The following is a 27,747-nucleotide window of genomic DNA, read 5'->3' as shown; positions in this document are numbered from 1 at the left end:
GGAAATATGAGGGTCGTGGAGACGGAGCCAGGGGAACCCCAGGATTAGAGGAGAAGAGGGAGCAGAAATGACCAGGAAATGGAGGGTCTCCTGGTGGCCTTGGGTGATCATACGGAGTGACTGGGTTCGGTCTCGGACTGGGTAGGGTTGGAGAGGCCTACCGTCCACCGAGGTCACTGGTATAACTCTCTCCAGGGGTTGTAGGGGGATCCGTAGGCGTTTTGCCAGATCTAGGTCCATGAAATTGTCCGCGGCCCCCGAGTCCACCAATGCGTTTACGTGGAGTGAGGCCTCACCATGGAGGAGGGTGACAGGAATAAGGAGACGGTTAGTAGCGACAGGGGTAGAAGAAGACCCAGACTGAGCGACCCCAATACTCAGTGGGGCCCCCCGTTTCCCGATCATAGCGGGCAGTCCAGGCGTCGGTGGTCGGGAGAGCCACAGTAGGCACAGAGGCCCTCGCGCCACCGTCGTTGTCTCTCCTCGGGGGGAAGGTGGCCGAGCTGCATGGGCTCCTCCGCCAGCATGGGTACAGGAGCTGGCGTGGGTGAACGAGGGCGAGGCACCGGCGTCCTGGGTGGACGCGTGGATAACTTGGGTCGAACCAGAACCCGCTGGTCGATGCGCAGCGCCAGATCAACCACCTCATCCAGGGTCTGAGGCAGCTCCCTTCCCGCCAACTCATCACGGATGTAGGGTGCCAGCCCCTCCAGGAAGGCGGCCCGCAGAGCGGAGTCATTCCACTGCAGCTTGGCGGAGATGGTGCGAAACTCCAAACGCATAAGCGCACACCGAGCGTTCTCGCTGGCGGAGTTTGAGAAGGCATGTCTCTGCTCCCACTTCGCTGCTGGGGGGAACAAAGGTCTTCCGGAGAGCGGACACAAACGCAGCATAGTCATTGCAGGCAGGGGATTTGGAATTGTAAAGCGCAGCAGCCCACTCCGCGGCGCGTCCGGAGAGCAGGGAGGTGAGATGCGCCACTCGGGAGCGCGCAGATGGGTAGCGTCCAGGTTGGCTCTCGAACTGCATGTCCAGCGTGGCGAGCAGACCATCGGGGCTCCCCGTCTCCCCGTTCCACCTCTCCGGCAGGCTGAAGTGGGGCTCCTCCCTAGGAGCAGAGCGGGTTGGCTGCTGGAGTGCAGCGATCTGTTGCTGCTGATCGTTTGCCTGTTGTTGGAGAGCCGTGAGAGCCGTAGAAAGACGCAAGGTGTGGTCGGACAAGGAGTTCACCTTGGTGTTGAGCTGATCTACCATGGAACGCAGCTGCACGTTCTCGTGGCGGAGACGATCGATCTCCGTCAAATCTACTCGGATCTCAGTCATCCTGTCAGGCTGATCAGACTGGATGAAGGAGACGAACAAGGTGAGACGTTTAACAGTTTTATTATTTCTCTGGTCGTATCTCTGTGAGGAAGAAACAATGACTGAGATGAGAAGCCGGTCACGGCGTCTTCCATATATAGCCTTGCTTGGCTGTGACGTGGAGGGAATCCCCGCGAGGAGCACGCTGGGAGCTCCCCACGAGGGGCATGTCGGGAGTTGTGGTCCGAAGGTCAGCCGGGAGATACCTGAGTCCTGACAGCGTTCATGTTCTTCTAGTCGGAATTTCAGAGTTCCGAGGAGAAAGCGAACGCACCATTAGTGAAACGGAAGCTAACAAATCAAGCTAGCATTCTCTTACATTTTACCATGCTGCTCTGTTTACAACTCGCTCGCAGCGACCGATGACTTAACGCTCTTGCGCATGCGCAGCTGTCTAGGCGAGTTCTCGTTGTGAAGGACGGGTACCGAAACGAGGCACCGTTTCAAATGAAGTGAATCAGTGCTCGGTCGGTACGGTGGAATTCGGTTGGTACCTTAAAAAGTACAGAATTCGGTACCCATCCCCAGCCAGGCCCAAATTCAGCTGCCTCCTCCGTTGAAGGCCTCATTCTAAGCCTGATTGTGTCACAGAGATGCGACAAAGGCGTCCAATTTCAGAGACACTCGCTTGTGGTCTTCAGGCTCGATGAAAGGCCCAAGCTACATTGACTGGGTAGGCTGAGTCTTTTGAAGGACGCAGTCCCTGAATTTGAACACAGCCCGTGTATCCTTTAGAGGTTTTAAAATATATCTTTCACTGGTCTAGATGTGGCGCTAAGGAAAAACGTGAGGTAGAACTGGAGGTTGCAGAGATGAGGATGCTGAGAGGCTCTTTAGGAGTGAAAGAGGTGGATAGGAACAGAAATTAGTAGATCAGAGAAACAGATCATGCTAAATGAAAATCAGAGAGGCCAGACTGAGATGGTTTGATAGTTATATATCAGTAAGGATGCTTGGGTTGAACTCCCAGGCAGGACAGCTAGACCTTATGTATTCAGTGAATAAGGGCATGAGGTTAATGCTGAGATGAAGAATACCAGCCAGTATTAGGAATAGAAGAAAGATACCTGTTATTGCAGGATTACTGTGATATCATCAAGGTTGTGTGTTGTATTGTATCAAACTGAGAGCTACTTACCAAGGAACAGACAGATCATGTGAGGATGATTCAAACAAAACATAAAACCTTAGAATAATCAAGCCACCACGTTTAACTGTGAGTTCTTTTTGAAGTATGACTAATTAGCAAACGCCCGTCTGCCTATCCAGACTCTGATGACTGGCATCCCTTCAGGCAATGGATACATAAATATTTAGTTGGAAACATCATTTGAGTTATTTTTGATTGAGCATCTAAAGCTCGCCCTTTGCATGGTAAACACATGTTTATGTGGGTGAAGCTAAATGATGTCTTATCTTATGCCACTAGAAGATGCAAGACCTTTGTTGCACGGTCCAAAGCCAACGATGAGGGCGTAGTATGGAGGCTCCTTCTGCACCACGGGTAACCCTGTTTCTAAGTGATCATTACCGTGATTGTGTCACTTTTCTGGCTTATTGGTATTGGTATGAAGAGATGACAAGTCCTAGACATTAAGAAGTTTCATGTAATGTTGCATTAATGCCCATATCTAACTGGGCTGTGGCTGTTAGACCAATTCCATTTTTCTAACTCATACATGAACGTTTACAATGTGTCATCAGTATTAGTAGCTAAGTGAGATACTGACTTTCAGTTATATTGAATCTGGTGAAATGTTATACATTTTTATCAAAATTTCATGTCTTTTGTCAAATCGTTTCATTCCTTTTATGATTTACCAGCAAAAATGAAAGTAATGGTAGACAACAGGACCATGCATTGGTGCAGGCACCTCATCCTGCCCAACCCTGCACATTTCATACCCCTCCTCCTCTTTAGATGCTGTCAGTTTGTCCCCAGATTGGTTGCGGTGAACTGAGAGGTCAGAGTGCATCCGAGCATAGCGTAGGAGGGGGAGGTCTGCGGCCACAGTGATCTGTTAACATTCCAACACTCATTCCTGTCTTTTTGATGGAAGGAAGAGGAGCAAAAATACCGAAATAGAAAAGGCTGGAAAAAGGTCGAGGAAGGGATCAGGAAAAAAAGGAAGTTGTTTTGTCTTTCTGCAGGGTTTGTTTATGTGCACATAATGGAAAGGAGGTGGGGCTGCCTGGATGCTCAGTGAGAGTGGTGTCCTAGCTTGTTTCAAGCGTGCCCGGTCCATTCATCTTAATGCTAGCACCCTGCCACATTGAGCCTGTTCGCACTTGAGAGGGATTATAGATCCATCTGTGTGGGTTGATGGGATGTCTCAGGGATTTAGTTTTTTGGTTTCATTTTGGTTGGTTTTGTCCCTTATAGTCTTCCTTTATGTTATGTCTTTTTTCCTGCCTTTTGAAGGCGCCTTTTCATCCACATCTTCACTTAAAAACTTCTCTTCTCTTCAGGTGTTTTAGAGTTGATCTCTTCCATGCAATATCCAAAGTTTTCAATGATCCAAGTTTTTTCTGAGCTAAATTGCAAGGTCAAACAATACAATAGGTGGAACTCGATAAGATACAGTAAAAGCTAACAAAACCTTAAAAAAATAAATCACATTTAAAAGACAGTAAGTTGTGTAATCTCTTACTCTGGTAGGTGTAGGGGAATGTTTTAAGTGTGACACTGATCAACAATGTCCTCTTCTTTTTGTTTATTGTAAGGGTGTGTTTTTATTTGGGTCCTCTAAGTGTTTTTACATTGGTTTGTGACTTTTAAATGACATTTTTGCCCCATTCCCTGTTGCTGGTATTTGAGTAGGATTCTGCAGCTTTTTTGCAGGAACAAGGAAAAATAATTAGATTTCAAAACGAACCTTTGGCTATAAAAACAAACGCATCAAACACCAAATATGTGACTTTTTGTTTTCTACACAGTTGTATGACACTTCTTTCAGAAACTAGATGACTTTTATATGAACTGATATATTGACAACTTCACAACAGATACAATCCCATTTCCTTGGAAGTCAGGAGCTTGTACAGGTTCAATACCAGCATGGGGTTCATGCTTCATTTGTTTCCCTCCAGTATTTGAATTGGCTCTGAACTCCAACATCAACTTTCTAGATGAAAGGCTTTTTAACCCCTTAAAGATAGCAGCTTATTTTATCAGCTTACCTTGGTGGTGCAATGCTACTGTTTTGTAAATGTGCGTTATTTTTATTTTAAAAGGGACATATAATGTAAAACTCATTTTTTGCATCGCTTTGTGCTGCCACGTGGGATTCTGCTGTCTCTGTAAACCCTCTGAATCAAAAAACCAAAACAAAACACAGTTCTATTAATTGCTGTCAGTTTTTAGTCTCAGGAATCGTGCGCTAATAGGAGCAATGTAAAAATGTTCCTCACTGTAACATCACAATGAGGAACATTAGCACCTAACTGCTTAGACTCTGAGCCCCTCCCTGATAGCAAAGGTCCTCACCTCAGAAGAGCCAATCAGTAGAAGGGTGGGCGCGGCCAACAACAGCTTTTTTGCGTTAAAGTGACAGAGCCCTGAAATGACTTACTGGAAAGTACTGAAACTGTCAAGAATAGTTTGAGTGACATCACTTGATGGGAGTGATTTTGTGCACAAAACTACATAAAATGTTTTTGTATTGTCATTAAAACTCAAAACCATTCCAAAGCCATTTTTACAAAACAATGCCGTCAATTTGCCGCAACGCCGTGGCGGCATCAGGGATCCTTAGGTTGTTTATGAGTGGTCAGATTGTGGTGGTAATGTGGTGCAATCATGTCCTTTTCACAAAGGATTATGCAATGGTTGCATAAAGGGGGTATGGGGGCAGTCTCTGCGCTGCTGCGGACATCCGTTTATCATGGACATAACTTGCTTTTTATTGCGATTGAAGCCGCGATCGTTAAGTTTTTTAACAAACCACTTCTAAAGGTGTCTGTCCTCCACAGTCCCCGTGCAGTCTCTGGTGATCTGACCTCCAGCTGTAACGGAAAGAAGCTCTTGGAGCGCAGCAGCACCCCAGTTTGCCACCTCAGCTGATTTTGTTCAAAAAGCAAAACTTACGACCCGTGTTTACTTACATTTTCAATGCAGTTGCCAGCCAGAGCTTGAGAGTAACTCCCTACATGATTACGATGCCTCCCTGTTTGCGCCAAGGCGCAATCGCCATTTATGAGACAGACAATTACCGCAATATTACTAACAAGCGAGGCGGAACCAATGCCGCAAAATTTATGCATCCCCATGCTGGCTGGCATGGCGCCTTTATAAGACACGTCGTTACAGTAATATTATGCTGATTTGCTGGCACAGTGTGTCTTGTAAGAAGGGCTTCCTGTAATGTGTCTGTCTCTATCTGTCTGGCAGCTTAGCTAACACAAACCAAACTAAGCCAAATGTGTGCACAGCTCCATTGTGTTGTTTACCTTTACCTTTAGCATGCTAGTGTCAACTTAAACTCAGACGATTTTCAGGTGAAAGGCCCAGTTTTAGTTCTCATACAGAATCAAAAGCTCCTAATTTTCTTCTGAGCGAGATGCCAACAGATCAGGACTGGTAACCGCCTTTAATCAACACGTTGGGTCGTTGCTTCTTCTCAATATTAATCGGTAAAAGAGGTCAGATGTAAACTAACGTTTCTACAGTCCTAAAATTTTGGATGTCACAACATTTAAAAGTAGACTTTTTTTTGATTGAACACAAAATAAATGGGCTGCACAGTGGCGCAGTGGTTGGAGCTGTTGCCTTGCAGCAAGAAGGTCCTGGGTTTGCTTCCCGGCCTGGGATCTTTCTGCATGGAGTTTGCATGTTCTCCCTGTGCATGCGTGGGCTCTCTCCGGGTACTCCGGCTTCCTCCCACAGTCCAAAAACATGACTGTCAGGTTGAATGGTCTGCCTAAATTGATTATTGATTGTTTGTCCTGTGTGTCTCTGTGTTGCCCTGCGATGGACTGGCTCTCTGTCCAGGGTGTACCCCGCCTGATTGCCCATTGACCACTGGAGATGGGCACACCCTTGCCCCGCCATCACCTGCTGGAGACCGTTGCGCGCTGCTGCGGGCCGGCTCCAGTCCAGGTTTCAGCTCCTCTGCCCCGCTGGGAGGGTTTCAAACACCGCCATCCTCTGCTGGAGACCTTGGTGTGCTGCTGCACCCTGATTGTTTATTCTGCTATTGTTACCGGTATTTGTCTTGCAATGTGAAACGCTTGGTCTCAGATTTTGTAAGAAAAATAATAAAATGTCCCCCCAAAATGCGACTTATAGTCCAGTGCGACTTATATACGTTTTTATCGTCTTCATTATACATTCTATGGCTGGTGCGACTTATACTCCGGAAAATACGGTAGTTCATGAGATTTAAACAATGTGTAACATTTGTCTAACTCCCTTTGAAGCTCCAAATGTTTCGTTTAATGGGATTTATTTCACAGATCTCCTATGTATTTATTGTAGATGCTATGCTAAATCACACAGTTCCACATTTATTGTATCTTTTAAAGGATTTCCAGTTTTTTATGTTGACATTTGTGGCCCGGCTATTTCAGGCCAAACTCCAGTCTCAGCCAGCTGAGATGTGAGCACTATCATTGGTACATCAGATGCATCAATGATTACCACCTGACTGCCTCGGCCTGTCCCTGTAATTAGAAACACTTCCTCTCTGTTTTTCCACCTGTGTGTGTGTCTCTATGTGTGTGTGTTCACATCACACTCATTCCTCAATCTTAGCCAGGCTCTCATTACATTCTTTCATTTCTCCTATTTCTTTCCATAAAAATGACGCAGAGCCTTCAACACCTCTGCTGAATGTTTTTCATTAGTTTTATTGTCGATCCTTCCGTTTCTTTCTTGAGTTTTAGTTCTGTTTCATGTATCTTTAAGCTGCTGCCAGGGGAAGATGATGTCAGTTGTTTGAGGAGAACACAGTGTCTGGCTTGGGTATACATGCCACAGCTTATTGCTGTGTGCGAGTACTCTGGCTGCGTTTGCCACTTTGAAAATTCACTCATTAGTCTTTCTTTTTAGGAGTTCTCCTGAGATAAAATCATTGCTAATGAAGTTGTCTTTTAAGGTAAAAAAAAATGTTTTTGCTACTTAGCATATTTGCTAGTTTTAAGTCTGGAGTCGTATAAAGTCAGATTCTCTTCCACCACTTAGCAACCTTTATCCTTTACCTCCCATAAATCAATAAAAAAACTTCCCAATTTGTCTTGTAGGCCTGTCCAGAGGGGAAATACCTCACGGGTCAGGTGAAATTTAGTGTTCTTTTGTAGCTGACTATGAAGTAGTTGCCCATGCCCTGCAGTTGAACCCAACTGAGGACCATTCGTCATCCGTAATTGGCTGTATTTCATCTTTACTTAATGATAACAGCTATTTCAGGAGCTTCTCTGCTGTTTATGAATCACCGGCTCGTATTTACAACGTGTGAAACACGTTTTTATCTCCTTCCAACGACCCTCCAGGTATGTCTTGAGCGGAACTCCCAAAGCGATTAGGATTCTTGTTTAGGTGGGAGTTGCTGTTTAGGTCCCTGAGGAGAAGGATTGGGGGGAAGAGGAGCGGTACGTTCAGGGACTGGGTCACACTGATCCTCTGGCACACGTTCATAAATCCTCCTGAGCTCGCTGGCAGGAGTCCGCCTTACCTCGCTGACCCCGGCCCAGTTTCTCCTGTGCTAACTCATGCTTGGCCGAGTGGGTAGGAGCAAGCTGTGGACAGCTCTTAGCAACAAAGAGCTCTTGTCGGCTGACATCTTTACCTCCATACCAGATGAAAGAAGATTCATAGTTGACTTTGTTTTATGTACTAACGAGCTGCAAACACTAACAAAACATTAGAAGATCTGCCTCATAAACTCCTAAATGCTTAACTCAGCCATGCATCAGAGCTTTTCGCTCCATCCCTCATGTGCTTGGCCTTAACTCTATTAATTATGGAGAGAAGGGCCTCAGATTGTGCTCTGGAGCTGTTCCCTCTCCCAATTATTGCCCCATACAAGCAGCTAATGAGGGGGCGGGTGATCACTGTGTGAGCTGATGGTGCAAAACCCAGGTTCCTGCCTGTGTGATGTAACCTCTTCATTATTATCCTCTGAAACTTTCATCAGAACAAACTCCAGGAAGGGAGTTTAAGTGTGTGATAGCTTCAAACTTCCTGTAACTAGAGTCAGAAGGGTGTTTGTCAACAAGGAGCAGTTGTCCTACATATTTATTAAATGGAGTTCCTAAAATAGCAGCTCACTTGCTGGCTGAGCAGAGAGCAGCTTTAACTGTGAGCGGATAACTAACAAACTCATACAGAATGGTCCTACTGTAATTATCTATCTATCAACTATCTATCTATCTATCTATCTATCTATCTATCTATCTATCTATCTATCTATCTATCTATCTATCTATCTATCTATCTATCTATCTATCTATCTATCTATCTATCTATCTATCTATCTATCTATCTATCTATCTATCTATCTATCAACTATCTATCAACTATCTATCATCTATCTATCTATCTATCTATCTATCTATCTATCTATCTATCTATCTATCTATCTATCTATCTATCACCTATCTATCTATCTATCTATCTATCTATCTATCTATCTATCTATCTATCTATCTATCTATCTATCTATCTATCTATCTATCTATCTATCTATCTATCTATCTATCTATCTATCTATCTATCTATCTATCTATCTATCAACTATCTATCTATCTATCTATCTATCTATCTATCTATCTATCTATCTATCTATCTATCTATCTATCTATCTATCTATCTATCTATCTATCTATCAACTATCTATCTATCTATCTATCTATCTATCTATCTATCTATCTATCTATCTATCTATCTATCTATCTATCTATCTATCTATCTATCTATCTATCTATCTATATCATTTTCATAAAAACGTCAGGAAATCACATATGTGCACTACTAAATTTTGATTATAACTGTTAGCAGAGTGGTTGTTATGTTTTTTAATAAACAGTTAATCAACTGTGATTATTTGTAGCACTAAAGCAGAAATTCTGAGTGTTTTTCTCAGAGTTCACCACCTAGAGGTAGAAAAATGTAGTATGCCTGCCCCTCTCACTGCCTCATGACACCGCTGTAAGCAACGATTCTGATTCGTGAACGCAAACCTCTAGCCTCTATTCTTATGCCTATTAATATGTTTCAAAAGCTTAGCTGTCCATCAGAAATGATGCCAACTCTGCATCTGTTCAACATTCGAGTTGAACACAGAAATCCTTCCACCATTGGAAAGCAGGTCCAAAGTACATTTTTGCTGGGTTGTGAGGCACTTTTTGGCAAGTTTATTTTGTGGGGTTTTCTTTACTTTTGCCTGTTTTTAAGTAGAAGCAGAAAAAGGTATTTTTTGGATGTGAACAGGGTTGTAGCTAGCCTGTGATTTGCTGTATCTCTGTAGCATTGTAAACAGCTCACAAACACCACTCAGTCTAGTTACTTCTACAAACGTGTACGGTCTACGATTGACCTCTGTACATAGGCGGAAGTGGCTGGCTAATGCGGAGCAGCAATCAGGTACAATTTCATGGGGCTCTATGGGATGGTGGTAGGGTTAGCTAATTAAACATCACAGTACAGGGTAAGACTATGCTGAAAAGAAGAAATCTAAGGATTTCTGCTTTAAAATGCAAAAAAGAAAAGTAAGTTTGTAATACTAACATAGCATTTAGTAAGTTTCTTTATTACTCTGTGGCCAAATGTCGAAAAGCTTTTTTAAAGTCTGAACTGTAAATATAAACTTGTTGCTACCGTTAATATATAATCATTAATATATCTGTGTCGATGTTTGCATTTCTCACTATTTCTTGTGCAGTATGCATCATCTTGCACCAGTGAAAGTAGACTGTTACAAATGTTTGTACCCACATAGACATTAGTCAATGATTCATAGCTGAGGGAGGGGTGGTGGGGGGGTGCTCTTGAATGCTCCGCATCCTAAAAGGCACGGAAGCAGGATTAGTCAGAACACAGGCCTGAAACCTGCAGGTGCAAACAAAATGAAACAGATAAATGCTCCGTGTCGTTCCTGCAGGGGGGGAGATGAAGTCATCCTGAGGCTGAGTGGCAGGTTTTGAAGTGGCCGCGTAGCAGAGTGTTTAACCCGCTCCGACTGTAAAACCGTATCGAATGTAAATCTCACCTAAATGTGAACTGGTCCGTGTAGGCTTGCGTTTGCTCAAATCTTTGTCTTTGTGTTTGTCTTTCTGCGATGCAGAAACGTCTGAACAATGTTGTCGGGATTGGGCGATAACGTTAGCATGCGGTTCAATCCGGTGCCACCTGCAGGCGACAGATTTCCCTCCAGGAATCTTGGAGCATTCCTGATTCCACAGGTGACATTTCAGTTTGCTGGAATCTGTGTCGAACAGGTCTGGGCTCAGAACCCACCGGCCTGCCAGGGGTAAATAGCTAATAAACCGTAGCTGGGGGCTGCAGGCACATTCCATGTCATCACCATAGCTACACACCCTCTCACACTCCGGTCGACCACCCTACCTCTTTACCCCGCTGCCCTGCAGCTCCTGGAGGAGGTCACACACCTGTCTGCACCTCCTCTCTCCTCTCCTTCATCTTTATCACTGTGCTCTCTTTTGAACTCAGTGACTCTGGGCTGCTTTGTCAGAAGTTTTCATCTGGCTAATCAGAGTCTATTTAGACACCAACAATGAGACGTGTCATGAAGTGAGCTGGAAGCAACCCTTCATGTGTCGTTTCCGAGTGACCCATGTGAAGAGGAACGTCTGGATCAACGCTGCAAATGCACAAATGCACACGAGACCTTTTCTACCTGACCGGCATCATAGTTTAACAATGTTTACCAGGTAATATATTAGCAGCATTTAAATGTATTTATTTGAATTATTCCAAGACCTGGGACTAAGGAGTGTTTCAGGAAACTATATGCTCACCACCCCCCCCCCCCCCACCCCCCCCAAAAAAAAATAATTATGAAGTTATTTGAACTGCGGTAAAGTAGACTAAATGTTGTTTAACCCTCCCACTGTCTTTATGGGTGTGACCCTGCGAGGAAAGTTGACCATTGAGCAGGGTTGGTGGTTTATCCCTTGGGTCCATGTGGCAGAGGCGAATATTGTGTCCTGAAATTATCACCAATAAATCTACCCCAAATAAATCCGGCTTGATCCATATTTATAATATGCCGATGTATTTTTTAATTCTAGTTGTTAATTTGTGTGTATTCATGCCTTCATTAATCTGCTTTTCCTCTGGATGCATCTAGCTACCTCTCCTTGTCTCATGTCCCCCAATAGCTCTCCCTAAACAGTGTCCCTCTTCCCAAACCCTCCCACTCCATCCCCACCGACCTCCTGCTCCACGGTGTTCAGTCATAAAAGAAGAAAGTTGAGAAGACAGCAGCAGGCAGCTTGTCCAGACAAGACTCCAGCAGGTTTTGAAATCTTGATGTCTGTCAGCTGTGTAAAGCCGGCCTAAGTCACTGAGGTCCTTTGAATTAACAGAAAAATAGGTTGCACGACACAAATGCCTGTCATCGGCTCGTTTCTTTTCTCTTTCTGAGAAGACACGACTTCTTGCTAGTGGAGCTCATGCACAGCTCAGCCTGTATACATGGGAACTCCAAAGCAATGCCTTTGCCTTAGGGATGGGAACCTTTGACATTTGAATCGATCCGGTACTAATTCCCGGTACCTAAGAATCGATACCAGTACTTAACGGTACCAATTTTCGATACTTTTGAGTGTTTATTATTTTAATTCTCTTGTATAATTAAGTATATATTGTTCTCAATATATAACAATATTTGATAAATATCACGATAAATAACATACAACTGTTTGTATTTTAACATCATCCTTGTAGTTTTATAAGCTGATAATTAAACTGAAGCAAACATCTTTACTGTGAACTAAATTTACTGTGTATCTTCATTCCTTTTGCCGTCCCTTTTCATTTTCATACTGGGAAGTTAGAATTTCTGAGGAGAAAGCGAACGCACCATTAGCTGATAACAATGGTAGCAATGGAAGCTAACATACCAAGCTAACGTTATCTTAAACAGTTTATTTAGCTGCTGGAGCAGATTAAAACGATGATGCCTCACACTTAGATCGTTGTCGCTGGTTTCATCTTCACCCAATCACCCGTCGATTTAGTAAAGTGAAGCCAAACTTTAGAGCGCGTTCATGTTCATCTAGTCGGAAATTCGGAGTTCCGAGGAGAAAGCGAACGCACCATTAGCGAAATGGAAGCTAACATATCAAGCTAACGTTATCTTAAACAATTTATTTACCTACCGGAGCAGATCAAGATGAGGATGTCTCACTTAGATCGTTGTCGCTGGTTTCATCATCACCCAGTTACCCATCACATTTAGTGAAGTAGAACCAAGCGTTAGCGTGCGTTCTTTCTACCATGCTGCTCTGTTTACAACACGCTCGCAGCGACCGACGACATAACGCTCTTACGCATGCGCAGCTGTCTTGGCAAGATCTCGTTATGAAGGACGGGTACCGAAACGAGGCACCGTTTGAAATGACGTGAATCGGTGCTCGGTCGGTACTATGGAATTCGGTCGGTACCTTAAAACGTACCGAATTTGGTACCCATCCCTACTTTGCCTTATACAGTTACATGTCTAATAGTGCAAGGACAGCTTGCAAAAAACTTGTCAGAGTTCTTTTCATGGGGTGGATGGATTTTCTCTCCTCCTCCATGTTGCCCATCATGTTTGAGTCCAGAGTTATCTGTGTTTCCATTACATCCTACCTTCCCAACAAAGCAAGCGTTTGCATACAGACCATCAAGCCGTGGCTGTAAATCTCCGAGTGTACACACTGTCACATCCTACATCAGTGACTCTACAAACGGCTTTAAACTGTAGTTTCTGTAAACTCTGCTGCCCTGTGTACATACACGTGTTTATTAAACAACTTTAATGCAGCGCAGACGTGCTGTAAGATCTCTGTGGAGGCCGCGGCCACATGTCCGTGTAGCTCAGGCTCAGTTTGCCCCCCTAGGAGGTGGAATGTCTCGTATCTGTGGGAGGTCGCAACCCCCTCTTGTGATGAACTGGACAAGGGTTCAGAAGTAAAATCACCACGTCTGTGAATTAGTACTAGCAAAGACTTTTGCTGCACCGTAGCGCCTGGTACCAATGTACAAGCCTGAGATTTTCTGTTTCTGTGAAACATTTTTCTCCCCTGGTTTAGATGTTGTGATGCTGGATGTGAGGGTTAGGGCTACGTCTACATCAGGGCTGGCTACATGTAGGAGAAGCTATTTCAGCTTATTTAGACCCAAGTGAGTGGCTGGAATAGGATCCCAAATCCACATGAGATCAAGAGTGGATGTCATAATGCTAGCAACAACGAGGAGGCATGATGATGGGTTTTATTTATGGTACTGGATCAGTGACAATACAAGCTTGTGACCCTAAACAGAAGTGCTAGAGTAAATGTTAGGGTGACCATATTTCCATTTCCCAAAAATTAGAGCAGGTGATTTGTGCTTACTGATGACATCACACTATCGCAACGCCACACAAACCACGTTGGGACATATCTTTGGCTTAGAGCTTAAATGAATATGAGATTCTGGCAACAAAATGGCTCTAAAAACAATGTGTATGCCAATTCTTTGCATATTTATTGCAAAATATGATTTTTTTTTTGCTGCTTTAGAGCTGAAACAACATTACTTGGCGTTTTACTACAACATCTCGTTAAAGCTTTCGTTGCACAGATCAATAAGAACATGTTGTGTCAGCTGTGAAATTAGACGATCAGATCAATGAAACAAAAAGTCTATTACGGCAGAAAGTGGCTTTCAAAAGGTTTTTGTTACTGACGGGTTTTTGCAAGTTTAGAAAAGAAGCAGACAAGACAGCAAGTCCAACGATGTTGTTTTCCATCAGACAATTTTAGACCACGTCAGTAATGTCCGCGGTGTTTTACTAACACTGTATAATTAGTACTCCTGGACAGGAAGTACACAGAGGCTTCTGGACGAGGCTTCGCCAACAAAAACGTCAGTCAATATATATCATAATTTAGTTTTTAATAGAAGTACAGGTTAAAGTTTTCGTTTAGTTTAGTTTTGGTTCGTAAAAATTAATTTGTCACAAAAAACTTGAAAATATTTTGGCAGTGAAATGAACACTGCTAATAATACGGCAAAAACATTATTTCAGCGATAATTCCGTGTCAATAAATCTTACTAGTTATTTAGTTCTGATCAGTTGTTTGTCTGAGTACATCTACGATTAATTTTTGTCAGATCTCACCTGACTAGACATAAACACGATAGTTTTTCTCTTCATGCCAGGAGCTCTTCACTTGTCATTCTTCTGTAATAATTTCTCCTTAAATAGAACAGAATGTTCTAAAGAACTTCAAGTACATTTTTATTAGGTGTTTGTTTGTTTTGTCTCAACATTCCTCGTGCTCATGAAGCAATCGTGCATCACATCGCATAAGTTAGGCCTTTAACTCCATCTAATTAATGAGTAACTTCTTCTAAAATGACCCCGATTCCCCTCAACGGTGAACTTACTCTGAGAATTCAAAAATAAACAAAAAATACGTAAGCAGAAACCATCTTTTTTACATTTTCATAATTAGTGTTTGTGTCTTCAGATATACTTATGATACAAGGCTCATTTAGAACATGAACTAAAGAACTCTTCCAGGATCGGTTGAATTGTTTTTTGTTTGGGGATGATGAAAGTGAGAACGAGTGAGAGGCAAGGAGGTGGCACAAACATAACTATACTTTAATGTTGTGTGTTTTCATTCAGTCAAGCAGGAAAGAAGGATGTCTCTAGATGCTGCAGCAGGCGCCAAGTGGTTTAAATTACTCGCTGGTTTATGTTTAACTCACTCAGACAAATGAGAACTATCTTTGTGGATTATATGGATCAGAACACAAGGTGATGCAATGCAGATTTAGTGTGTGTGTGTGTGTGTGTGTGTGTGTGTGTGTGTGTGTGTGTGTGTGTGTGTGTGTGTGTGTGTGTGTGTGTGTGTGTGTGTGTGTGTGTGTGTGTGTGCGTGTTGTATGTTCATGCACCTAGTAGACTGGGGTGTGCTCAGAGGCAGAATCAAACAAAAAAACATTTGTTTTTTTTTAACCTAGGTATTTTTTCTTTTAACAGGGAAACATGAAACATTTCTTTAGCAAAACCTTTCAGAGAAACGAAAACAAACTGTTTAAAAAAATCCAAAGAAACTGTATTCTTTTGTCCACGTCTCCTCTCCATTTCTTCTACTTAAACTCAATGTACATGGTCGCCATGGCTACCTCCAGCCATTACAAGGCGAAACAGCAGAGCTGATGTTTGAAAGCGTCCCACTAGCTGCTGGGCGTGCACGTACACATTGCAGCATGCATACATTGAATGCAACACCTACCACCTCTCTCCTCCACCCTCCGTCCGTGTCACTCGCCTGTCTGCTTCCTCGACAAGCTGCTGTGACATTGCTGTGGCTTTTCATGTCCAGCCTTTACACCCCGCAGAAAACTTCCACAGCATGTGTGTGTGTGTGTGTGTGTGTGTGTGTGTGTGTGTGTGTGTCACAGTAAGAAGTCTATAGAATACTTCACGCCTGCACATTTGTGTTGCTTTCAACGCACAAAGGATGGATTATGGGATTTCATGACAAACTTTGTGAGCTTTGTGATGTTGGGGTTATTAGGAGCGAACAATTCGTAAGCGTTAACTTACTTTTGGATTCTTCAATAAATTCTGTAAATATGGGAATATTTACTGATTTATTAATTAATTAAGATATTCTTAGATAAACGGGGCACCATTCCCCTTTTTCCGGGGAAAAATTGAATCCAAAACTCTTATCAGTCTTTCTTGAAGTTCGTAGAATCCTTGGAGCAGAGACTTCTCTTCGACACAACAAAGCTACTGGAGACGAAAATCTGAATTTTATAACGTTTAATTAACAATTTGTCAAATGAATAAACAGTGGCATAAATGAATAATAACCATGTGATATAATAAAAGGATGTATATTCAAAATAATGTTCAAGGTGTTTTGTGTGTATGTAGGATGTATGAATGGGGTCCTTTGTTCTCACAAAGGAGTAGTGTGTGTGCGTGTGTATGGATTCAAAATGGAGTCTTGAATACAAGATGGCTGACTCCTTTGTCTGGCTAAAGTGTGGGTGGCAACTTGCACTTTAACTTCCAAAGCACTTAGAATCAGTAGTAACTTAACCTTAAATCACTCAAAACATTTCAAAGGATCATGCAACAACACAAAAGATTAATCACGAGTTAATATCCTTAGTTTATCAGCCTGGCCATGGCCGAACATTTAAAGATACCAAACAATGATTAATAAGCAGTTTATTCTTTCAAAATGACCCGAAGGACGAATTTGGAACGAAAGAGGAAAACACGAAGCTACTTTTTTTAAGCAATAGCGCGGTTTTATTGCTTATTCTGGACTATAGAGGAAACGGGAGAAGAAAAGAATGAGAGAAAAATTAGTTTTCTGATCACCAAAAGAGCGAGGCGTCCCTCCCCCTTTTGATTTGACGGTTCTCCGTGTTTCTCCGCAGTTTTCAGCGTCATCCGCCGGTTTGATGCTTTCTCCGTTGTTTGGCTCCACGAGTGTTTCTCCACGGCTGGACACAAAGAAAACGAAGTTCCTTTTGGGCTGAGTTTGACAACTTACAGCGTTTCTGAGAGCTGGATGGAGTTGTTGTTTCTCTCCGCTGGTTCTGTGTCCTCAAACATCAGCTGGAGGGGAGCAGAAACGAGCAGATCAGCGGTCCCGTGGGCTCAACTTGGCTCTTAGAGCTTCCGCGTGCTCAAAGAAGTCGGAGCGTTCGACAAGCGTGTCCTAACCGCCAGGTATCCTGGGCAAAAGAACGAGGTTTCTTTGTCTCTGCTGAAGATTTATGGTCTTAGTTCGCGGGGAAAGCTCCACGGCTTCCCGCACATGCGCAGAACGTGTTTCTGGTACTAGGCGGTGACATCATCCCAATGCTTCCGTGTGCAAAGCATCATGGGAAATGAAGTTTCTTGGCGCTGATGTGGTTATTTGCTTTTCAGAGCAATTTAAGCACAGTCATTTTGGAGAAAATCACTGCATAGTAATTTCCTCATGAGGTCAGACCCTCAACAGTGAAGAAAACAGACACATCAGGTCGGTCAGTGGCAAGGCTGTCTGAATGTGTAGTGACTGCAGATCTTTAAAAATCAATGTCAAATTGTAAGAATCATTTCAATAAGATGCACCAATCTGCAGTTTCTTCAAACCTGATTCTGTTTGCCAATTTTTATACAGCTTTGACTTGTTGATTCAAGTTTTGGCCAGTGCTGATTCTTCCCAGACTTATCTGGGGCAGAATAAACTGCTGTTGCTTGCTTGATTCCCAAATAATTAGAAAAGTCAGAGTCTTTTTAAAGAATTGAAAATACAGCTGATAGCCAGAATCAGCCACTATGCAGCACAAGCAGCATTATCTGTGACTGGCTAATGTGGAAAACAGAAAACAGGTTTTTTTTTAATTCTAAAGGGCCATGAATGCCATCCATCCATCCATCCATCCATCCATCCACCCATCCATCCATCCATCCATCCATCCATCCATCCATCCATCCATCCATCCACCCATCCATCCATCCATCCATCCATCCACCCATCCATCCATCCATCCATCCATCCACCAATCCATCCATCCATCCACCCACCCACCCATCCATCCACCCATCCATCCACCCACCCATCCACCCATCCATCCATCCATCCATCCATCCATCCATCCATCCATCCATCCATCCATCCATCTATCCATCCATCCATCCATCCACCCACCCACCCACCCATCCATCCATCCATCCATCCATCCATCCACCCATCCACCCATCCACCCATCCATCCATCCACCCATCCACCCATCCATCCATCCATCCATCCATCCATCCATCCATCCATCCACCCATCCATCCACCCATCCATCCATCCATCCATCCATCCATCCATCCATCCATCCATCCACCCATCCATCCATCCGTTTATCTGGAGTCGGGTCACTGGGGCAGTAGCCTAACTCGAGAGGCCCAGACTTCCCTCTCCCCAGCCACTAGGGCCAGCTCCTCCGGGGGAATTCTAAGGCGTTCCCTGGCCAGGTGAGAGACATAGTCCCTCCACTGTGTCCTGGGTCTACCTTTAGGTCTCCTCCCGGTTGGACGTGCCCGGAAAACCTCACCAGATAGGCGTCCAGGAGGCATCCTGACCAGATGCCCGAGCCACCTCAACTGACTCCACTCGAATGCATCACGACCAAACAGAAAAAAGGGATCTGAAGTGTCTCTAGTCCATTAAGCCAACAACACTACATCTTATTTCAGGTTAGTGATAAGGTTCTCTATTCATATGATGTTAATCCTAATTTTAAAGTAAAAGAAAAAGCATTTTAAAATGTGTCCTGTTATTTGCAATACTAAAATCTTGATATTGGTCATCAAACAGGAATTGTTGAAGGGTTTGTTTAGAAAGAATAGGAAAGTAATTCAAGTTTAAACTAGACAACATTTTGAGCGATTGTTTGTAGATTTTTGTTAGACTTAAATTCTAAGAAAATGAAAAAGATTGCACATATTCTGCAAGCGTATCTTGGTTTCATGTAGTTTTTCCATGGAATGCTGTTAAATATACAGTTGTAAATGGCTTGGCAAACATCACTAAACAGCCAGATTCAGAGTGAAAGGCTATGAGAACCTGAAGGATCATTTGTCTTCAGCCAGGTGCGTGTTTCTTAGAAGAAAACATTTTTGAAGCCTTTTCAGCGTCAGTCTCTGGACAGATTGTTCAGTTTGGACTGGGTTTCATTTCATGTTTTGACACAGAAACCAGATCAAGCATGAAAAGACAAAGCATCCAAAGGGATGTTTTACTGTCATGTCAAGATTCTTATGAAAACAATGTTTAAAATGAGACCATGTGGCGAGGACATGGATATCAGTTTTTAAAATTTAGTAAGACAATGTTTGATCAAACGGTTCTGGTTGGTACCTGAGGATCACAAGCAGCTAAGAGTGGCAGAGGAAAATGGAAACCATGGAAAACCATCTGAAAACATTGTTGGATTGGTAAACAAGTGAATTCATGCCTTCATAGAAGCCTCTACAATGATGGGGAGTGATTTTCACAATCTGAGATGAAATATAGGAAATAATAAAAAAATAGGAAGCAATTAAGGTCTTAAGAAGACCGTAAACAAATGCTGCTAATGAAAGGTTTAAACATCATGTTTCAATCTCAAGTCAAAGAAATTATCTTAACTGCCTCTTTGATATTGGAACTTAGAGATTTCTGATCAAACAAATCTGAAAATCCAACATGGCTGCCGTGCAGTTTTGGTAAGGACTCATCTGTCTAGTGTTCTCTAGTACAGGTTCACCCTACATCTCTTCATTCATCACGGCACAGAGGTAACAGGTCTAAGTATGGGTGGTGCTGACTGAGTCCTTGTCGACACCTGGGGCTATGAATTGACAACTGTACTGACTTGTGATAAGAGCGATGTGTGGAAGACTGAAGGAACGAGGGGACATGTTTGAGAGGTGAAGGCTTGTCTCAAATTCCACTGATGAAAGTAGTTCCCTTTTTTTTTACTCTGCTTCCTTTTCTTTGCTGTTCCAAACTGGTCTGATCCTCATAGTTCTTTACTTTGCTGTTTCCTCCATTCATCCCAGCAAGATTGTTCCGTCCTCAGAGCCAGTTGTGGATTGATTTACCCTATGGACTGCAAACACTTGGCTTGCATTCCTCAGCTTCTCAAATAGACAAGCGTGCCTGTTCCTCCATGCCCCGACCAGGTGATTGTTCTGCATGGTAGCCATGCCTTTTTACTGTCAACAAAAGATGTTTGATTGAATTTCACCCTTTATTTTTTTGAGCAAAATAGGCTGCTTTTACAGTTTTTGTTGAGGAAGTGAAAGACTGCTATTGACACTGAAATATGTTTAGTAATTTGTGAAGGACACCTCAGGCTTGGATTAAGAGATTAACGATTCTTTGTAAAAGTACAGTGAGACAAACCTTCACCAACTCCTGTTATATAGGTCCATTCACCCTCTGTTACGTTAAATCCTGGTAGGAGATGTGAGGAGCAGTCACCGGGCAAGAGGTCACCTGTTTACCACAGTGTGACACACACACACACACACACACACGCACGCACGCACGCACGCACACACACACACACACACACACACACACACACTTACTTTCTGACTTGTAGGTGAAAAGATGGAGAGAACCCATGCATGGTGAGAACTTTGTGCAGAAAGTCCACATCTGGCTTTTGAATAGTAAATGGCCTGTATTTGTATAACGCCTTCTTAGGGTTCTACAACCCCCCAAGGCGCTTCACAACACAACCAGTCATTCACCCATGCACACACACATTCACACACTGGTGATGATGACCTACGATGTAACTGCACCTGCCCTGGGGTGCACTGACAGAGGCGAGGCCAAACACTGGCACCACCGGTCCCTCTGACCACCACCAGCAGGCAAGGAAGGTTAAGTGTTTTGCCCAAGGACACAACGACAGTATTTTGAACTTGAGACCTTCTTATGAGACAACAGTCCTACTAACTGTGCCACCATGCAGCCCTGTGTTTGCTGCTGTAACATATAAAGGATTCAGAAACTTTAAGTATAGGACCCCCTTTGCTCAGGATGATGACCTTGCTAACTTCTCAATGACCGATTGGAACAAACTTGGAATACCTCCTTCAGAAATAAGACAATCATGACACTGCTTGTCTCTTAGTACCCAACAAACTGTTAATGCACCACACCTCATCCTAACATGAATCTCTTGGTCTATGCCAAGTTGCTGCTAAAAGCTATTGATCCCACATCTCTAGTGCACGTGTAAGGGTATAGTCATGCCATAGGCAGGTTGCCACTTATATTATGCCTGATACGATGCCACTATGAAGGTCAACCACCATGATCTTGCAATGGATTTTGCCCTTGATCATATCACCTGTGGACCGATCACGCTCCGTCACTTACAATGTGAGATCTGCTGCACTCTTCATACGGGCTTGAAGACCTTGCCAAGACCATCCTTGTTCTGTAATCGGTTACCATTCAGTAGGAAGTGATCTTTGGAGCAAATGTTTTCCAAATCATTGGAAATAAAACACTTTTGAATCCTCAAACTGTTTAAGTGAAGACATCTCCATTGGTGTCTTTGGAGGTTAAAGTCATCAAGAGCCTGTTATAGCTGGCTCACTCCTTTTGTTATCTCTTCTGTCATCAAGTCTGCCCCTAACAAACTAGGCTGAGAGAGTTACAAAAGGCTATCTGACCTTTGTCTCTCGTCCGGTTTTAGATCATTTTATTTTCTGAACACAAGCAGAACCATGGAAGGAGTTCTTCACCTCTACCTCCTTGGAATAGAGAATGTTTCTTTCTCACAACCATATCTCTGAAAAGCACAACTGCGTACTCTTTAGAAAGGACCAGTCCTCTTGTAAATCTGGTTTGTGTGGCAAAATGTAAAATTTTAGGGTGAAATCATTTTTCAAAGCTCACAAGAAGAATGCTTGAAGCCTTTTAAACACACACTGATGTATTCATTGACTAATCATTTCTACTTGTTACGGTTTGTGTCCACGTGACTTCTGGCACTACCTATCTGAGAAGTGCCAGGCCAACCAGAGATACTCACATGTGTATTTTCGGCACACCAACCCACCTTCCCTGTGCCCCCCTGTCTCTGGGTGACTCAGACCGATAGCCTAAGAATCTGACTCCCCTTTCCCCCATGGAGTCGGTCATCACTCCTTCCTGTTTATTTTAAACTGAGAGCGGTAATTACAGCAAGCAGGGTCGTCAGTGGTTAAAATAGAGCCTTCTTGAGTGGAAGTTTATCGGCTTTGTGTAATCGGTACTCTTCCATCTCTGACTGTCACTTCTAGTTCCCTCCTCCCACCTTGGCCTGTGCACAAGTCAGTGTAGGAACCAGAAATAGGAATTTGAAGTGTGTTGGACTGTAAGCAGCTATGGCAATGACATCTAATCCTTGTCTTAGGGGCCACTATCCTGCACTTTGTGGTGCTTTCCCTGCCCCAATAAACATCATTCGATCCTCAAATAACCTGTTCAGCAGGTCCTCAAATTCTAGAGAAGGCTGTTTATGACCTATTAGTTCAAATCAGGTGTGGTGATGCAGGCAAACATTTAAAACATCCAGATAGGATATCAGGAAAATGGCCCTGGAGGATCAGACACCACTGGTCTAAGGTTTTCCTATGAGCCTGACTCAACAAATAACCAAGACATTTCAGATTCTAGAAGAAAATAACATGCTGAAAGTGCTCGCTGACCTGTTACCCATTGAGTGGTTGCTAGTATAAGGATCTACATATGGTCTTTGGAATCTTTTAGAATCAGTGTTGTAAGCAAGACAGATGCAGAATGTTGTAGTATTTTATATATTGTATCTCCAGCTTACCTGCTTCTTTCCTTCTTGGCCCATCCAAGAGTGAAGCTTCACAGTTAAAATAAAGTCTCTGGACCGGATTTGTTAGACCAGCATCTCACATGTCTTTGGCTGTTTGAGACAAGTTGGAAACACAAGCACAAGAAAAAAAAAACACAATTTTTTACAATTGCAATTTTATTGGTTCAAATGACACACTGTTATATCAAAATATAGTAAAATTTGTACAGTGTTTGTGCAATCTAGTTTTGGTCAAATATCTTTATTTTTTCATTTTTTTCAAGTGATTAAAAGGAGAACATTTAGGTTCCCTCTGGGGCTTGCCTCTTACTTGAGAAACAGATGGATGGATGGATAGATGGATGGATGGATGGATGGATGGATGGATGGATGAATTCATTCATTCATTCATTCATTAATGAACAAATGAATGAATGAAAGGGTGAATTAAGAAATTGATGGATTGATGTATGTATGGATGAATTCATTCATTCATTGATTCATTCATTCATTCAGGAATTAATGAACAAATGAATGAATGAAGGGGTGAATTAAGAAATTGATGGATGGATGGATGGATGGATGGATGGATGAATTTATTGATGGATAGATAGCTAAATGAATGAATGATTGAATTAATTGATGGATGGATGGGTTCTTTCATTCATTCATCAATGAATGAATGAATGAGTGAATGAATGAAAGGGTGAATTGAGAAATGGATGGACTGTGGATGGATGGATGGATGAAGGAATATTTGTTCATTAACAAATGAATGAATGAAAGGACGAATGAAGAAATGGATGGATGGATGAATTTATTGATAGATATTTAGCTAAATAAATGAATGACTGAATTAATTGATGGATGGATGGATGGATGGATATTTGTTCATTAACAAATGAATGAATCAAAGGACGAATGAAGAAATGGATGGATGGATGGATGGATTTATTGATGGATGGATAGCTAAATAAAAAATGAATGAATTAAATGATGGATGATAAACTGATGGATGGATGGATGGATGAATTTATTGATGGATGGATAGTTGAATGACTGACTGAATTAAATGATGGATGGATGAATTGATAGATGGATGATGGATGGATAGTTGGAAGGATGGATGACTTACAATAAATAAACGTCTTCATTAAGCCTGAAGTGAAAGAAGTTTAAATAAAAACAATTTTTTTGAATGATAAAAAGATGAAGATCAAAAGAACTCAAAGGAGCTACAGGTGCTCATATGGTACAATTTAAAATAACAGCCCAAAGTTGAAATCCCATTAGTCATCACAAACTGGTGAAATTCATCTCTGCATTTGACCATCCCCATGAGGAGAGATGCACTGCAGAAGCAGCCGCACTTGGGAACTACTCAGTGGTTTTACTCCACAAGCCAACCCCTCAAAGCTGTGTCAAGCAGGGAGGATTTTTTTTAAATGTTGGTATGACCCAACCAGGATTTGAACCCTGATCTCCCAGTCCCAGGGTGGACACTCTACCAATAGGCCACTGAGAAGGTAGCAAGATCTCAAGACCTTCCTGCTGGAGAAACTGGACCTAGGTGTGCATTAATAGCTGTTAGTGTTTTACTTCCCTGAAGTTAATTATTATACTGCCTTAAAATTGGACCTTTGTAAATGATCTGCCTGAAAACAAAACAAAACAACAAAACCAAAACAAATTACCTCAGCACATTTGGATGTAATATTAAACATAGGTACAGCCTGACCAAACTTTGAAAATGATAAATATCTCTTTTTATAGATGCTTCCCTTACTGGAAATTGCACGACTGAAAGCTTCTCTTGAGTCTACTTTTCATTATTCAGTCCCCCTTAGGCTCTTTACCTTCAAACACCTTCACTCTGTGTCTTTTAATGACCCTCATGCAGCATAGGAAGCCTGGGTCTAAATGGAGTATTCGGTTTCTCACACACTTTTTATCTCCCTATTACACACATCAGTGTGTAGTTCAGTGTTCGTACAAGTTGTTTGTTTGAAGTTCATGACCATGTTTATGCATACTTGTGTCCCAGCCTGTCTAGCACAGCCAGGTTACTTCAAGTGCAGCAAAACACTAGAGGACTTTACACACTTAATTAGAATAGTCCTCCTTGTCTCAGTCCCTATTGGAACAAAGCAACTTACTTTGGTGAAAGGATTAAAAACTAATGCATGTAATACTTGTTTGCTCTTTAACTGACTTGACTTTGAGGAAATATACTTTGATTTAGACTGTCAGGATCCTCGTCCACCCAGTAGGTTCCAGGTTAGGTTCAAAGTACCCTCTACCTGCCTAACTTAATCACTGGTAAATTTCTACCCTGGTAGACTATTTTGGCCCTGGTTCCTGTAGTGAAAACATAAAGTAGTAAACAATGGCTCCATAAATCCACTGCAGGTCTTAGAACGTGGGCTGAAATGGAAATGCATCTTAAACAAGTAGAAATCTGTTTTACCCACTTTGAGGTATACTGTGTGGCCATTTGGGAACTGCAAGTTTCTTTTGGAAGGCAGTCAATTCTTCGTAAAGCAATAGTAGTAGCTCAGGAGATAAGAGTGGGTTGCAGGTTCGATCCTGTCTCCCACCAGAGATTGCTGCTTTTGTGTCCTTGGGCAAGACAACTAAACCACCTTGCTTGCTGGTGGTGGTCGGGCACACTGCTGGCGCCTGTACTCTGCAGCCTCACCTCTGTCAGTGCACCCCAGAGCAGCTGTGGCTACATTGTAGCTCATCATCACCAGCATGTGAATGTGTGTGTGAATGGGTGAATGACTGTGCTGTGAAGTGCCTTGGGGGGGGGGGCTGTAGAACTCTAAAGCCACTTACACACTATCTGTCATGGTGCGTGGCAGTTTCTTGACCCACGACATGCAGAATCACAACACAGGAACTAGCAAGTAAGTAAAACGTTTTTTATTATTTAATGAAGAATAACGAGAGGAACGGGAACAGACGACGTGCAGGTTGGCAGCAAGACTCCAGGAGAGGATTCTGAAGAGGGAGACAGAGTGAGTATATGGTGGGAATGACGGAGGATAATCTCAGGAGTGGAGCTTACTGATTGTAGGTAGTGGTGAGAGCTTCGGGGAGGGCTAGGTCAGGTTCGGGTGAGCAGGAAGTATCCAGAAGGTGAAGGAACTGTTGAACCAGAGGGGAGGTAGGAGCAGAGGTTTGGTGTGAGCAGGTGAGCGGCTGAGAGCGGGCGGCCAGGGGAGGAGACTACGTGATCTGGGTTGCAGGAGTCCGAGCTGGTTATGGAGATAGTGGAGTGTGGAGTGAAACCTGGAGCAGAGCAGGGAAGAGTAGTCAGGGTCTTTCTGGCGACAGGAAATCCAGCAAAAATTCACAAGATCAGGTAAGCAAACAGGAACTAGAAAAAACACAGGATCGAGACAGGTAAAAGGCTAGAGCTACCCAAACAGAGCAATCATCCGGCGAAGTGAAGTGTCACACTGCTCCTTAAATCCCCTGGACCTTGATGACAGGATTAGTTGCCGCTGGAGACTCTCAGACACGCCCACCTGAAACAATGCTCAGAGGAAAACAGGGTTACGTGCAGGAGGCTCACCACGGACCGTGACACTAGCATCGGTTCCACTCCACTCCGCCCGCCCCATCCTGGCTCCATTCGTTCCACGCTGCCTTTGGAATGCGGACATGATTAAGCTTTTGGGCGGTCTCCAAAATTGGCGGGAAAAATAAACTTCAGTGATGTCATGAGTGCATCTCTGAGCATGTGGGCGGGGCTAAGGAGCGCGGCCTGAGCAGTCTTACTTTTGGAGACTGTGACTCTGACTTGCATCCTGCCTTGCTGTGTCTGCCAGCACTGTGTGTGTGTGTGTGTGTGTCTACGCGCGTGTGTGTGTGCGCTCCTTACAACTGTGAGAGACAGAGAAAAACGGCTTCAGTCAGAGGCTTGCTAACTCCCCAGCATTCAGAATGAAAATGAGCTGCGGGAAGCCCCGCGGGCTGATTCTACCTACCAATCAGAGGCTCCCTCTAATAGTAGGCATGATTTTGAGCCGGCCAATCAGTCAGCAGTGGGTGTGTTAGAACAGTTTGGCTCCAGGCAGACCATCTTGAGAAAAGGGCTGAAAAGACGTCCGGTTGTGTACGGGAAAATCCAAGGTGAGCACTACCAACCCGGTCCAGGCGGAGTAGAGCTGATGCTAGTGTGTAAGTGCCATAAGAAGGTGCTACACAAATACAGGCTATTTACCATTTCAAAGCCTCTGTCTAGTAGACCAGTAATTCCCAACCCTGGTCCTCAGGGACCACTGTCCTCCATATTTTCCATGTTGCCATTTAAAACACCACTGTGACTCTGCTGCCACACACCTGACTTAAACGAATGAGTGATTAACTGGCATCTGCAGCACTTGATGTCCTCCTGAGGAACCAGTGTAAACCAGGTGTGCTGAAGCAGAGTCATGGAAAATATGTAGGACAGGAGTCCTTGAAGACCAGGGTTGAGAAACACTGTACTAGACCACTGAAGTTCATGTTTTCACTACGAAGGCAAGAGCATTAGGAGCCATTTGCTGAAAAACTCTTCTCCTATAGAGGTCTTATAGGGTACAATAGTTCTTGCTGATTTGTCACGTGCACTTGTAATAAAATACAACCCCCTATGTTTCAACAATGGATAAGTAGCTTTAACTGTTTGTCTGATCACTCCAGATTCAATGTATTGACCGATGGAAACTTGACCAACTACAGATTTTCCTCTTAGAATTGTCTTTATTTTGGGTGGACATTAGGAACAGTCTTGTATTCCATCTGTAATTTGGACTAAAAGAGGTTTCAGCCAATTCAGGAGAAAAAATTGCAAAGAATAC

General features: G+C 43.2%; 1 protein-coding gene across 3 annotated transcripts in view; it reads left to right on the top strand.

The window, feature by feature from the left end:
- Positions 1–27,747, top strand: part of col4a6 (collagen, type IV, alpha 6) — a 172,511-nt gene that overhangs the window by 13,132 nt on the left and 131,632 nt on the right. The gene's annotated exons all lie outside the window — the stretch shown is intronic.

Source organism: Nothobranchius furzeri, chromosome 2 (genome assembly GCF_043380555.1).
Source record: "Nothobranchius furzeri strain GRZ-AD chromosome 2, NfurGRZ-RIMD1, whole genome shotgun sequence".
Taxonomy (NCBI): Eukaryota; Metazoa; Chordata; class Actinopteri; order Cyprinodontiformes; family Nothobranchiidae; genus Nothobranchius; species Nothobranchius furzeri.
Note: the sequence above shows the minus strand (reverse complement) of the source record. Positions and strands in the feature narration are given on the sequence as shown.